The following is a 16,534-nucleotide window of genomic DNA, read 5'->3' as shown; positions in this document are numbered from 1 at the left end:
AAATTTCTGTGGACCCTGGTCCTAAAATGAATTAGTTAGAAAACAAATGACAGACAATCTACTTAGCATTAAGTTTAACATATTTAGATTTTTACACCTATGGTGAGAAACGTTTAAAATTTACAACAACCGTGTCGTGTTCTTTGAGGTACTGTACACTAGTGATGCGACAAGAGGCATTTGACATTGACCGGTATTGGCATCCTCGGGATTTGGCAGCCCGCATACATGCACCTACCCAGGACTGTCTGATTCCATCCATTAGTCACTCGTAGGAAGCTATTTGACTAAGTGGATTGTTTTAAGATTTAAAAAGTAAAGAAGATTTTATGTTATTCAATTCCTACTATTAGTTCACACTCTCCCTATATTTATTTATTTATTTATTTATTTATCTTGTTCAAATTTTCAATCGTTAATAAAATACTTTCTATTCATCCACTCAAGTTCAAATACATTTTTTAAAACTTGTAGTGGATGACACTTGATGCTAATACAGTTTTTTCCAATAATTAATTAATTAATTAATTAATATTTGGCACCCGTCAGCAATATATCCATTCTGAATGATAGAGGGTGCGAAGAGAAAAAAACCAAACTTAGTAATTATTTAATAAAAAGTAACTTAAATAAAATTTTTCTTTGTTGACCTAAGTGGGAATTGACTTTAAAAAATGTATTTTTATATTATTAGCTTGTTTTTATGTACGTTTCTTTACAAAGCTATATTTAATTATAATTTTCTTTAAAGTATATTCATACAATTGAAGAATATTTTGTACCAGGTACAAGTATGTACTGTACATCCACCACACATTTCACCAAGTAAGTTTTTATTATTTTATTTATAATTTTAGCCCTTACATTGTGGCTAGCAATTCAGAATGTAATTGTGATATTAAAAATACATTTAGAGAAGTCTGTGGTTTTTACTGGCTTATCGAACAAACAATACGAATGGAACCAAGATCATCACTGACGCCCAATTAACCGATTGCCCCTGGAAGTCAACTTCTCACAGAAACACAGCTTCCCTATAATCAAATGTCACGGCACACCACTGGTATTTATTAATTAAAAAAATTAACTTTCTTCCTATACAATTAATATCGTTATCAGTAACCATTTTATCAATCAATTTACAACTGTACCTCTTAATTATTATATATAAAAGAAAATGTTTCACTTTTGTAAAAGATATGAAATTTATTTATCAAAGATTATACACTTGATAAATTATTAATATGGCAGATAGGTATCTGTACCACACTGTATTCATTAAACAAAAATTGTTATCATCTGTGTAAAATATTAACAAAATAAGTTTACATTTTAATAGAATACTCAGTTGCTATTAAATTACTCCATAAACAAAATGTGAAATTTATCAAGATTCAAAAGTATACAGAATCTTTCCTGTCAATTTTTTAATATTTGACAGTGATAAAAACCTTATCAAAACATACTTCATCACATTATAAAAGCAATCATTTAAAATGTTTATAAAATCATGAAGCAACAAATTCAATCTATTTGAGAAAATTATCATATAAGATAAATGATTTTTTAGTTCATTTGAAAGCCAGCATTAATATCCATCCATTATTAATTTAACAGTTATGAATGTATGGAAAGTATAGCACACAAGAACTCAATATTTTCAACAATATACTATAACACGTTCATACAGGCAAAATAAACAGTAAAGCATTGATTATCAAAAATAATTGGGATGGGATAATTTCAGATAACTGATTTTTTTCATAAGACCAATCATATCCAAGAATAAAAAAATAAACACTTAAATAAAGTAAAAATACTTAATTTAAATACTGGTACAAAACTAAAACGAATTAAGGCATAAAAATTTAATACATGCAAATGTTAAGAATAAACAAAAAAAGATATCTAACATATTAAAAACAAGCAATAGTCCAGTGATTGCAAACCCATCATCCAAAATAACAGTTTGAAGGTACTCATATTGAAAAGTTAAAAAGTATTAGGTTTTTATATATTATAAAAAATATTTGAGAAATTTCAAAACTTTTTGTATATGTAATGTGAAAGCAGGCCCTAAAGCTGTCTTGAAAAGTCTTAAAAGTTGCTAATTACGAACCTAAAAAAAAATTATAAAATAAACAAGAACAGATTTCCATTAAATGAAGTATTTGTTTCCATTATAATTGCATTATTATTTCCTTAAAACTTATATGGAGTTTATTATTTTTCTGATAAAAATTATAAAATTAAAGCAAAATTTTCAGACGTTTTTTTAATTACTCAAATTGAGTATTTGGCCTGCAATTTGGAGTTACTAAATTTCAAATTCAATTTTGACCCACTTTGGAAAAAGGTTTGCCATTGCTGCACTAGTTTTTCATTATAATCTACAACACACCGATAAACTTTGAATTGAAAAGTAAAAAAATACAATTTTTACATGAGTATTATATTTATTATTATTTACTAACAGTTCTTTTTTTTTTCTTTTGAAAAAGTCACTTATTTTGCTTCTATAACAACACAAATTATTGTTATATTAATATAAGCAAATTCGTTAGATATCTCATTTTGTTTGTTTTACCTAATTTTTTGTTTTTAACCCTTCAAAATCCTTGTCTTCTTGACTATCATGAGTTGTGAAATTTCCAACATGTCAATGCATTAGAAGTCTGTGACTCATTAGTCATGCTTTTCTGTTTTTAATTAATAAAAATTAATACTAGTGTTGATAATAACAAGATAGCTTGGTAGTGGGTTTATAGATTGCTGACATTCATTACATAAAAACTTTACAATTTCTGGAATTAGTACTCTCCAAAATTGATTTTGGTTAATCAATTTTCAATTTCAAATCAATCAATTTAAAAACTTAGTATTAAATAAATATTACATTTAGTATTAAAAATAAAGTTAAAGAAGTAGTTTTCAGAGCAATTCTGAAATGAAATATGCTCTCAGCTTGTCTAACACATCAACTGCTTCTGTAGAGATTACTGCAACAGCAGTTATTTCACTACACGAGGACATTGTGTGACTTTGTCATATTGCAATAGAATTGAAGCAGAACCAGAAAGACAGAAGTGATCCTAGCACTTGTTAGGTACAGAAAAGGCAATCCTTGTACCTTGCTGGCATAGGAGAGGCAATCCTTACATTGGCTGGGCACACAGACAATCCTTGCACTTACTGACATTGAGAGACAATCCAAGAACAAAGCAATTGATACCAATGCCCACCAGTGGCTAAGCGGATAAAGCCACTAAAAACTGGTAGTAGGCTGTAAGTTTGTTCCTGGCCAACAGGCTGGCTACATGGAGTTTTCCACATCTTCTTCATGTTAGCAAGATCTAAATAGGCAGTACTTTTATGGGAAACTGAGCCAGTTTCCCGTAAAAAACCTCCTGAGAAGCATTCTCTCTCAGCAGATTGCCCATGTGTTGTATTGCTGTAAACAAATAAAACCAAAACTAACAGCAATCAATGCCAATTGCTTTGTTCTTGTGTTCTGTTTGTTTTTTTGTGTCTATGTTCTGTCAGGTGCATGCAATGCTGTTTTTTTATTTGACCTCTAAATTCTGTTAGGTGTACTCAAGCAGAACAGACATGGGTACTTTGACTCCACTTTATATCAAAAAGAAAAGCATGGACCCCTATTTTCTACATTTATATTTATTACATTTCTGGATTCTTCATTGCAATCAATAAAAAAAATGGAAAAATTTTATCAAAATCAGTACATCAAACTTTGAGAACAAACTCAATTCCATAAGCCATATAGAAGACATGCTAGTGACTTTGAGACATCGTGCGATATTGCTTTGTTGCAAGTGCTTTTGTTAGGGCCTTGTCCTAAAGCCATGGTCATACCTTGCAATTTACAGCCGTGCAAGCAGTTGCAACTGCAGCAGCTGTTCTCATTAACCAGTAAACCCCTTCAAAAACCGATGTAACTGCAACTGCAACTAGAAACAAAAAGTTTGTTCCACTCATGCTGATTGAAAATGCACATTCAATCAGCAAACACCTTTGTGCCACATCATACGGTGGCAACATTGAAAATAATGAAGTGTCAACAAAAGATGTTCTCTGGGTGAAATAGAACTTTGAAGATGTGTGTTTTCTTTATCTATTATGGGGGTTATCCTCTTCAAAATATTTTGTCAAGTATTTGTATCCATACAGATATATCCCTGATAACCTGATATACTGTGGCCAAAAAAAGCTGATAGCCAAAATTTTAAATGAAATGTTTTGACAACTTTGATGGGATTCACTAGTTCAAGGCATAAGATTAGAAATAATCTTATTTCTCAATTTATTTTATTTTATCACACCTGTTTGATCATCTTTGAAACCTCAATTCACAATCATTAGTGACCAGATGTTTATCATTCAGGATAGAGTTGACCTGCTGCCAAACATTATGTACAGTTACTAAAATTCTAAATTCATAATATAAGAACAATCAGTCTGAAAATTTATTAATTGTAACTTAATTCTATTATAAGCTTTAATCATTCTAAATTAATTTCATTATGCCTTTTATTAATGACAACTAAATGAAATTATTATATTTCATCTTTCTAAAATACTATTTTTAATTTATTAAAATGAAATTAAAAAGTTTTGCCTAGATATCTGTTTTAATTGTACGGATTATCACAGTGAAGTCATACAATACTATTTCTTAAGTATTAACAATCCTGCTTCTTGATTAGGAAACTTTAATTAATGCAAGACTATATTATTATTACATTCTCCATTCAAAAATTATATTATTGTTAATATCTTTAGAAATATAATTTTAAATTTTGTTCTAAAATTATATTTAATTTAGTTTCTGGAAGAAAATTCACTGAGTTTGGTGTTAATAAAGGCGTTAGAGCATTCAACAGAATGTATATCTATTATTGGTGTTTCTGTATTCTGTCATCTGGAAGAAAATTCACTCTGAATTTTCTTCCAGAAGCTATAAAAACCTTGGCATGAGTTTTTAAGTTTATTTTTGTTTATATTTAATTTATACAAGTTGTCATGTAACTGCTGATACAGGTAGGAAGATAGGTGCTTCTACATAAAATACTGAATCAAAAATATAGAATAAAATTTTTTCATATCAGGCTTTGTTTCCAAGAAGAATGGCTTTGAAAGTTTATAGAGTATCAGAAGTGCAGCTACCATGAAGCAGTTGGAGCAAAGTGCTCTAAGTGCACAAATCATGAGGGTGCCAAGTTAGAAAGGGCAAAATAAAATTTGTAAAAACATTTGTAAAAAATGTTTGGATTTAATCAATTAATCAATTAACTATTAAACTTGAATCTGTTTGACAATTTTGTACACTTTTTAAATGCTTATCACTTGCATATCTTGTCGCATCATCTGATAAAAAATATTCTGGAAGGATCAGAATTTTTACAATTGACATATCACTCCGACATTTTGTCTAGTTTTGGACCTCAACTGCTTCAATTTCAAATGTGTTTTTATACTCAGGTAAAATAAATTACTTTTAAACGGGAAGTTGCTGAACTACTTTTAATTCACAATGCAGCCTCAAGTAGGTTCTCTGACATTATTGCAGCATGTCTCATTTTTTAACTTTACCAGCGACGATAGCGACAGTAGAACAAAGTTTTTCAAAACTAAAATTAAACAAAACTTATTTAAGAAGCAGCATGTCACAACACTTAGTTCTTTGGCTATATCGATTGAAAAAACAATAGCTTGTCAACTTGATCTTGAGAAAGTGATTGACCGATTTGCAAACAAAAAAGTGAAAAAACAAACAATTTTGAAGTTTTTTCATGTATTATTATGCAGTTTTTATGAAACTAAACATGCATACATTTGTCAATACAGTTTATATACTATGTAGTAAATATTATCAGGTACTCCATACTTAAAGAATTATATTTTGTTTTATTATTATATTATATAATATATTGTTATTATATATTTATTAAATTGAATATCTTATTGTTGAAATGCCTTGAATCTCAAATAAATTGTTATAAGATTTTAAATAAGAAATAATTAGATATATGTTTTTAAATTAAATGTTCAAAACAAATTTCACAAGACCTCTTCTGAGGAACAAGGGGTACACTGATTCTACTAGCTCCAGGGCACTGAATATGTAGCTACATCACTGTAGAGTATGCATGCACTTGATCAAGATTCAACTCTTCTTGTAGATTATCTCTACTAACATTCAAGTTAACTAAAACAAGTCAAGTTACTAAAATTGAAGTTAGTCACACAAAAAATCTGGAAAATTTCACGCAGCCAGCTCATTGGTGAGATGCAAACCTGTAACCAACTATCAGTGTTCAACAGTTTTGAAAATATTGCTTGAAGCTATTCAATTGTATTTTTCAAATCAAAAAATTTAGTGACAAGAATATATTACAGTAGATTAAAACAGCCTTTCTCAAATTGTAACCATTTTCATGTCATAAAGTAAATTCTAAAATATAACCACATTTACAGTAAAAATTATGGTTCATTCTCCTAATTATATAAAATTTAACTATAGAAATTTCATATGTTTTAATTAATTTATAGATATTAATAAAGAATAAATCAAGTATTAAACTAAAAATAATATATAAACATGAGGCTGTGTATTTTTAGATTTTTTCTGCCCTGTAGGTACTGTAAAAGGCTTTTTTTATGATGCTCACAGAGAAAATACCACTCATCAGGATTAACCAAGCCCATATTGGGCAGTTAGGTGATGAGTGACAGTTGACATATCTGGGCCAAACAATCTGAAAGTCTGAGAATCCCGCATCCCTGATTCCTCAGAGTGATAACCTAATGCAGAAATTAATATAATAATAGATGAAAATTTAATTTCTAAATATAGCATCAAGAATAGTTTTTAGTACATCAATCACACATATGCTTTATGTTGAATAATAGTGACGTATGAATAACACTTTAAATATAGTATACATTATGAAGAAATCAGTGAAGTTTCTTTCCCAAACTCCATCTCGTTGAGTTGATTTGCTGTATTTGTCACGACTCAATATAGTTTGATCCAGCTTGTGGAAAGCACACCTCCAAACTCAAGATAGACAATATTTACAATATACAGGTGGGAAAACACAGTAGATACAGGATACACAAAGCATGGTGCCTCACATACTAGATTGGCTTTTGGGAACTATTAGACTCTGGATAAGCCTCTGTCAGCCTGTGGGGTTGCTCAACTGCATGGTTCGTCCAGTCTCAGCACTTACCCATCCCTGAAATAGTTACCAGAGGAGTACGCTCTCTCTAAACTCAGCAGGCTTTCCAAGTGCCTGAGACTTCTGTGTTATCAGTCTCTTGCCCTTCTCTCCCCTCTCCTGTTCGCTCCGCAATTTAAGGATTTTTTGGACAGAAACTTCCAACCAATCACAAACCTTCCTTGCATGAACAGCTTTCACCCAGGTCTGCTTTTATCAGATGAAAGTGAAGCTTACATTTATGTCCGCCGATATTCCAATCCACTCATTTACGGCCAGGTGTTCACCATCGAGCAAGTGGTCTATCACTGGACCACACGTGGATCCAATTAGCAAGGTCAGCGCTTCTTTTGTTCCCTCCGTGTTTGTAACTTTGTTTACAATACTTTACAAAATCATAAGCATAAAATCCAATTATAGATTATTATGAGAAAATCAATTTATATTAATACAAAAATAGAAGTAAAACACTTCACCTATTATATCAAAAATTTAATGAACTGCATCATCATTACCAAAAATTAATTGTTGAAGATATTTTTGATGCACCAAAATTTAATAATAAATATTTTCCTTTCTATTAAATTAAAAAATCATTTTAGATTTTAATAAAAGTATAAATTAAACCAAACTTACTAAAAGGGATTTAAAAAAACTTTTGACATTTAGTTCAAAACATTAAATAAAATTTTGCAGAAGTTCAATTATTTCATTAGCTTACATTTTTAATAAAAATATAAAATTTGTGTGTAAATATATATCCAATGAATTACATAAATGTATATTATTAGGCTGCAATTTGAAAAAATTGTAGACCTATAAACTCCCACTGTCGTCCATCTGACTGTCCATCATACATCTTTCCTTAATCTCAAGAATAGAGATAAATATATGAAAGACGAGACCAGATGTGGAAATCTTACAACAGGAGGCCCCGATTAACTATACACGAATGTCCGATACAAACTGGAAGTCACTTTATTTCAATTCAAAAATTTCTCCCCAAAAGAGATGTTAGATAGATGACTAGTGTGACTATTGTTAAAGGAAAAGTATAATGTACAGGGGCAAGCCACTACTAATTTTAGATGAAGAGCATATATTTTAAATTAAATAAATTTAAAATATGATTAAAATTACAGCCCAGAACTGTGACAATGTCACAAAAAATAATTGCTCGTTTTTATTATGAAATTAACCAAATTATAAAATATAGAAAAAAATAGATAAAGTAAAATTTGAATAATCAAAATGAAAAAAAATATATGTTGAGACATATCTATATCTGACATAAACTTCTAGTAAATCATTAATTTGAAAACAATGCCAAATTGGATTTTATTTTTCTATCTTTTTCTCCTACACTTTAAATTAATTTATTTATATTTAAATCTATATACACAGAATTTTATATTTCATTTAAAAAGACTATCACAAACTAAATAATTAAACAATTAAATCTGCATGTAAAATAAAGATCTCTAAGTGCACGAATTTAAAGTTTACATAACTAACATTTAAAGTTCTATAAAATATGAAAAAATTGTGACAGTGGAAAGGAAAATAAAAAAATAAAGTGGAAGTGGAAAATCGTCTAGTCAGCAATTTTAATCGGCAATTTGATGAATAAAGCAAAGATTTTTTAAACTTCATACTTGAGATATTAAATGAAAAATAAATGACAGTCATTTTCAGATCGATATTCACAAGTTTCAATAATAATTTTTTTTTTTTTTTTGAAATTTACAAATTTCCAGCATGTTTGTACTTAAATCAAAAACTTAAAATTGTTAACAAAAGTAATAAACTGTAAGAAACGGCGCTAATTTATTATAAATTTAACACTTTACTAACTTTAACTGAGAATTATAATCGAATATATAGATTCTCGCATTAAAAGGAGATTATGATGTTTAAAAATTCATAAATTTCTCATTAAATTTGCACATGATAAAAAAAAATCGGACATTCTCAAACCTTAATTTTTCGTTATAATCTTATGGAAAATCTTGTGTAATTAACTAATAAAATACTTTATTTTACAGTATACTATATAATATACAGTAATTCTTTTAAAGTGTAGAATTAATTATACATGAACTTGAAATTTTCGTTACAAAAACTTGCTTCAAAAATTGCAAATCTGTGTAATTTTTCTATTCATTTTTGTTATTTCAAAAAATTTCTTATCTGCAGTAGAAAATTCCTTATCGGTCTGTTACCTTTTTAGACGATTTTACGCATCAGTGATTTTATACATTAGCAACTTTCTTTATCAAACAGGATAACCATATATAATTAACGATTAAAATTCTCATTTCCTACAAAATAAGTATCTAAAACATCATTAAATTTTCGAAAAATAGTTATAAAGTTATTGTTGAATTGTATTTTATGTCGCTCTTTTCCTGCAAACAGAACAGGAAATGACGTAACATTAGAGGAAGCAATTGATAGGCACTATTTCCGTCATCTGAGAGATACGACCCAGAACATTTTCAGTATTACACTTGGACTAAATTTGGGTTAAACTAAACAATCTTGTGATATAACGGCTCTTACGGGACCTTGATAAATGTTATTTTTCTTCACAGTTTGGGCAAAGTACCAAAAACTCATAAAAACCACAAGACTGACTGAACGTTACCGAACGTTTATTTATAACAGTGGTCCTTTGTAAACTGCACCTGGGTCGAAAGTCACACCTGCCATGGTCAAATAGAATAAATTCAATGGATAAACAAATATTAACACAACGTTTTGAGCATTTTATGACACTCATAAATAATTTTTCAAACACGATATCGTGGGAGGAAAGATTATTTAATGCTGTTTATTAATCGAGATGACAGTTTCTACGTACCTTCAACAAACACCGCAAACGGATCCAAGGCTCAAATTACAGATCGTAAACACAATTTCTATAAAAAATGACGCCATTTATAAAGGAAATGATGCATAAAATGTGGAATCAAAACTTTTCATCGATCGCTTCTACAATTTACAAGCCGGCTCGCCTACATTCAATTCTAAAACTTGGCCCACCCACGTGTTGAGACGGAGACGAATAAACGGGTTTAAAATATATGTATATAAATAATTATGAATTAATATTTTAAAACACATTCAGAAATATATATATATATATATATAAAAGAAAAAAGTATGTTACTTTTAAGGTCATTTCGCAGGGCGTCAATATGAATTTCCGCATCATTACAATTTATGATTTATATACCTCCCATAGGCGTTTAGTTAAAAGTATACATTATTCTTTTCATAAACGGAAAAAATATTTTTTTTTAATAAAAATAATCTGAGATTGGTTTAAAAATCTGTTGTAATCTATAGAACAAGTTGTTTATAATGATGGGTATATGATAACGTGGGAAGAATGAGGTCAACGTGGTGGATTGACACCAAGTTTCACTAAAAACAGCTGCCACATAATTTAGGAAATTTCTAGGAATTCGAGACAAATTACCTCGAAATTATTCGATAATTCAATGAGTCAAATGCATAAATAACAATTATAAAAATGTTTAAGCCAAATTGTAGAACCATTTAACAAAAATACAATACGCGGTTACTTCACACAAAAGAAGGTTAATGTAATAAATTTTATGGCATAAAATGTTTTCAATGCAAGTGTTTAACCCATTTTCTACTCCCCAAATATACAATTTTTCTTTCTAAAAGGGAATTAAATTAAACTGTTGATGATAAGGATTTGTCAAACTGTTTATTATTCAACTGATCCATTATGTCTTAACGCATCGCTAGAAATAACGATAAGGAAATATTTTCCTCTATTTAAAAAATATATATATATATTGACTCATTTCTTTATTTAAAAGTACAAAATTTTATTGGCAAATTTACAATATTTAACTTTATTTATTTAACTTTGAATTTTTCACATGCCAGAAAAATAAATAAACTGAAGCTATTATTTATATTTAAAGTTCATTTACATAATTTTAAATGTAATTAAAATTAATTTTTTTTAATTAAACACGCTTAATTTGACTGTACTTAATTTTTTTTTTGTTTTTTTTAGCTGAGAGAGTGAAGAAAAATCAAAGCAAATGTGAATTACTTTGATTTTTTTCGGTTATAAGCTATTAATTATATATCAGAAGGATCATAAAATGTAGAAGAAAAAAAAAGTTTCATTAATAACGACTTCGGTCGTAAATTCAAACGTATGTCAAGCGAGACACGACATTAATGACGTAAACACATACTATTTTCTAATTGGTCCTTTAAACATCGAAGATTTGTTTTTATTAAAATTACTTTTGACTTTCTATATATAAATTCTAATTGTTTAATGCAATTAATTAATTTTATCTAAAGTAAATAAATAAATAATAAAAAAAATTAAACTGCAGACAATATGACGTCACTTGCCATAGTCAAAACAAACCGAATGATCTTTAAGAGTTGGCACTTTTCAAGGACATTTTTAAAGAGGATCTTCATGTCATTATTATTATTATTACTATTAACAATTTAAAGAAAATTATTATATTAAAATAGTTATATAAAATAAAATTATTGTAGCTAAAAATTAAAAATACGCCGGTATTTTATTATTATTATTCTCGATTTTATTTTAATTTATTTTGAAAATCTTCCAAGCGAATAATTATATGCAAATATAAAACAGTTTTTCAAACTTTTTTAAGATAGAAAAGTTGAAAAATTCGAATAATTTCGATAATCACGTGACTAAACTAGCTAAACTCAGTCACGTGATTATACATTATCACATTAATTACAATTAAGCAACGATCCTTATATAAGTTATATCGATGTGAGTCAATGTTTAATCGTTGTCTATTATCATTATAATCAATTATCAAAATATATTGCGATAAATTATGAATCGCTTCTTTTATAATTAAGTTTCTTAACTCAAATCAACGATGAAAGATCAATTTCAATGATCGTGATTGATCATTGATCAACGACATAAAAACTCATAAAATTTTCATTTTTCTTGCATAATTTCCAAGTTTATAAAGTAGAAAGTTGATATTTAGTTACGGAATAAACCTGTAGTCGAGTGTTTTTTTTTTTTTTTTTCCTTCTTTTGTTGTGCAGGTGTCTCGACAAATGCCATTAATTGGTAGCAGATGTTCAGAAAATTTAATAAACAAAAGATCAAAGAAGAAAATTGATGAATTCGTTACTTTTCTGACTAAAATCGAACATATTACGTGCAAAAATTGGGACACGAGTGAAAGTTTTACCCGATTTGGTCGTATTTAAAATGTGTCATTCATTCAACTAAACTCCAATAACACAACAAACTAATAAAGAATCTATTAAAAATAAACAAAAATTAATTATACATTTACAAAAACTTTTATTTTAATCATTTAAACACAAAGTCAAGCCTAACCACCTGATGTAAAATTCGTCGCGAAAATTTACTAATGTAATATAAACTAATATACAAATTACTTAAACGGTTTCGCTTACCTTATTAATTACATTTTACTTATGTAAAATCGATGGTTACTTAATGATTTCGCGTAGTTTTTGGATCCATTGGATACTAACTCTTCGCCTGGACCATAATCGAACAATACAAGAAAGTATAGGCGAGTCACGTGACTAGCCGTGTACCGAATTGATGGCGACGCTTAGCGGATGAAATGATAAACTTGTTCAAAAACAAAGTTTAAATTGTTGCCAAACAACTCTTTTCAAATTTTTTAAAATTATTCTAAATGTATATATTTTCACGGTTACTATGCATTATTGTTGAAATTAATTAATTAAAAAAAAATCAATATAATTGATTAACTTAAAATGTTTTTAATTATTACAAATATAAATTTGAAATAAAATTTTCTCTCCATTTTTCTTCAGGAGGAAGTGACCAGTATCATCAATCATGCGTTTCCATCCAAGGAAAAAAAAATACATGATTACTAAAAATAATTTGATCACAACTAACATTACTTGAACTGAAACAAAACTGCTTACAATATTAAATTTAAACAAATAAAATAAAATATGCCTTTTCAAGCAATTCAAAAATTTCCATATAAAATCTTTTTAAATTACTTAATAAAGTTTAAAATTTTTAAAATTTCCAGTTTAAAAATCCTATATTTGTATTTTAAATAAATCTTATGAAGTTTATTTATTTATTTAAAAAACATAATTAAAGATCTTATATATTGAACTATTCAAAGACTAGATATACTTTTTCCTTAACTTTTTTTTTTATTCTTTGGCCTACTTTTACAATGCCTAATTCTGGTTTATATTATGAGATTTAATCTATTTTCTTTTATTCTTTTATAATATGGAACTGAATAATCTTGTTGCCAACAAGTATAGATCATATGTTTATTTTTAATAGGAAAGATGAGCAGAATTTTAATTAACTGCCTGATTGTTCAAAGGAAGATTATTAATGAATGAATGAATGACATAATGTTATACAAGACTGCATTTTTGCATTAACTAAACAAGCTACAGCTTAGGACCTCACTCTAACCTCCAATTAATACATAGTGTTTTTTATTCTTTTGTGAAGGGAGGAAGGGCTTCTTTTAAGTTACTGTTTAGAACAATAAAAAATGTAAATCCAGCTCTGATGCTATACCACTCGCTCAATGATCCAAGAACAATTTTCAAATATATTTTACTTAAAGTTAGAAATTAGAATATTCAAAAATAATTTTCTGAAATTTACCTTAAAAGTATTTTATAAATTTGATCTCATTTGACAGTTTGTTAACTTTATACATTGAACTTTGCTTTACTATATTATGTGACATTATTTTTATAATTTAAAAATTAAGAGAAAATTATCAGTATCAACAGTATATCATAACCAGTTTATCTCTAAAATAATTATATAAACAAATAAAATTTAGTATATATCATGATGGCATTGATTGTAACAAAATCTGGAAAATTTTTTTTTAGCTTATATAAAATATAAATGACTGATAAGCATCGTTATACACAATGAATTTTTAATAAAGTTAACCATTTTTTTTTACTTCTTTTATTAATTTTAAATAGGAATTTCTTGATATAAAAAAAAATTGTAATCACTGGTTTTCCTTCAAATTTAAGCATTTGAATCTGATTTTTGTTTTATGTCAAAGAAAAATAAAATATACATATAACACTTGCTTATAACTTTAAATTTAAGTTCTGAAAAATTTATTTGTCAATTATTAATACTTTTGCAGCTTTAAAACTTTCTTTTAAAGTATGGAATGTAGTTATATTTATACAGTACTATTACATACTTGTTATACATGAGGTTATTTGTTCAATAAAATGTTTATAACTATGGAAAGCCACAAAGTTCCAATGTATTAGATTGTGGCTAGAATCTCTCAATTGAAAAATACCTCCACTTAGTGTTACCACCTGTCCGGTTTTCACCCGGACAGTCCGGGAATTGACTCACTGTCCGGGTGAACTATTAATTTTGTCTGGAAATTTCGTAGAAATTGTGAAATTACAATGAAACAAAGTTCTTGCAAATATTGTTATAAATTTACATCATTTGAACAACAAAAGATGTGTGAGTCTTTCGTCGCTGAAACTCATCTGCCATTCCTCCAACCAGCATGCATGTTATTCTTCGCATTGTAAAATGACATTGTGCATGCGTCAGGAACTTCTGTTCAAACAAACCTGACCTGCCGTCCAGGTCAGCGATTTTGTAAAGGTGGCAACAAGACCTCCACTATATGTATATTTAATGTATTCTGAGTTTGACCTATGGACCTAATATGCTGTGTGATTTCTTTCAAGTCCATACTTTGTAATATAACAACTCATTTTGGGGTTTATGGAAGAAAATTTTTTAAGTCTGTTTTACAATTATACCCATAGGTCAAATTCAGCACACAGAGAATATGTAGCAGAAGTAATGATCGTAAAATACACTTAATTATTTTATTTTATTTGAATGTTGGCTTTAACACTTTAGTTTTTCAGTGTTACAATCACGATTTTTATAATTTAGATGTACTTGCTAAAGCTCATCTAAATTATTAAAGCAAGTACGTCTAAATTATAAAAATCATGATTGTAACGCCGCAACACTAAAGTGTTAAAGAATAGGCGATAACATTTTGATATTGCCAAGAGTAAAAAATGTGAGGTTTTGGCCATTCCCATGAGAAAATCTTTCAAACCTCCTGAAATTTTTTACTCCTGGAATGGATAACTTTTGGAATCAACTTTTTGGGAAATGGCAAGTTTAGTAATATCACAAAGATATATGGAATTATTTTTCAAGATTGAGTTAATTTAAATGTTTGAAATTAATATAATTAATATCATATCATATATATTATATTAATATTTTTTGAAATTTTAATATAGAAGTTGCATTATATTAAAATTTCAAAAAATATCAGTAATTACCAAATTGGATTAGCTCAAGCTGATGTACATTAGAAATTTTTTAATAAAATTTATTGCTACTCTTCTGATATTTTAAAAAATTTTGATAAAACTTACTCAAGCTGATGAATCTTGAGACAGTTGTTTAAAAATTAACAACCTCAGTTTGTCATAACAAATACTTTTTAACATCTTTCATGCTTTAATTTTACAATTTTGGTTTATCAGTAGAGAATCCACTTAGTCACATTGAGGCTTCTCTACAGTGACAACAATAACTGATAACATTAAGCAGGATAAGTAAATAAAATTATGATTACAGGAAATTCTGATTTCTTGTCTTTGACATTAAAACAATTTAAAACATAGGCTATAATTTGAAAATTTATTAATTATTATTATTAATTTATAATAATTTGTCCAATGTTGTTTACTTTCTGGTTACATCAGTATCTCTAACAATAAATAGCATATAACATAAGAAATGCCAGCAAATTAACTACTGTACACTGTGAGAATATAACGATTAAAACAATAACCATTTAATATTTGAAATATTAGTTAACACTGATAATAATTGTGTATTATCAGCCCCAAGTTAAAGCTGACAGTGCAAAAAGACCATTTAAGAATGCCTGTTTTCCAAAAATAATCATAACTATAACCAAAGTCTGATTACAATAAGCAAAGTTTTATGAATGTATTTTAATTTGCACGTTTTGCGGGCTTTGTACTTCTAGTAATGTTAAAACGACTGGTGATAATATTTGTCTTTGCAATAAATAGATTCTATTATATATCATTGTCATTTGATTTGTTTGAATTTTCATAAACTGTTATGAAATTTAATCATAATATAAATAATCTCAAAACTTTATAATTATGTCAATCATAAA

General features: G+C 27.9%; 1 protein-coding gene across 1 annotated transcript in view; it reads right to left on the bottom strand.

The window, feature by feature from the left end:
* Positions 1 to 12,887, bottom strand: part of LOC136978528 (KN motif and ankyrin repeat domain-containing protein 2-like) — a 52,408-nt gene extending 39,521 nt beyond the window's left edge. The window contains exon 1 of the mRNA XM_067274241.1: positions 12,732 to 12,887. The gene's annotated coding sequence lies outside the window, so the exon portion shown is untranslated. The remainder of the gene's footprint in view (positions 1 to 12,731) is intronic.
* Positions 12,888 to 16,534: the final 3,647 nt, after the last annotated feature.

This window comes from Centruroides vittatus, unplaced genomic scaffold (genome assembly GCF_030686945.1).
Source record: "Centruroides vittatus isolate TY-2023 unplaced genomic scaffold, ASM3068694v2 contig_545, whole genome shotgun sequence".
Lineage (NCBI taxonomy): Eukaryota > Metazoa > Arthropoda > Arachnida > Scorpiones > Buthidae > Centruroides > Centruroides vittatus.
Note: the sequence above shows the minus strand (reverse complement) of the source record. Positions and strands in the feature narration are given on the sequence as shown.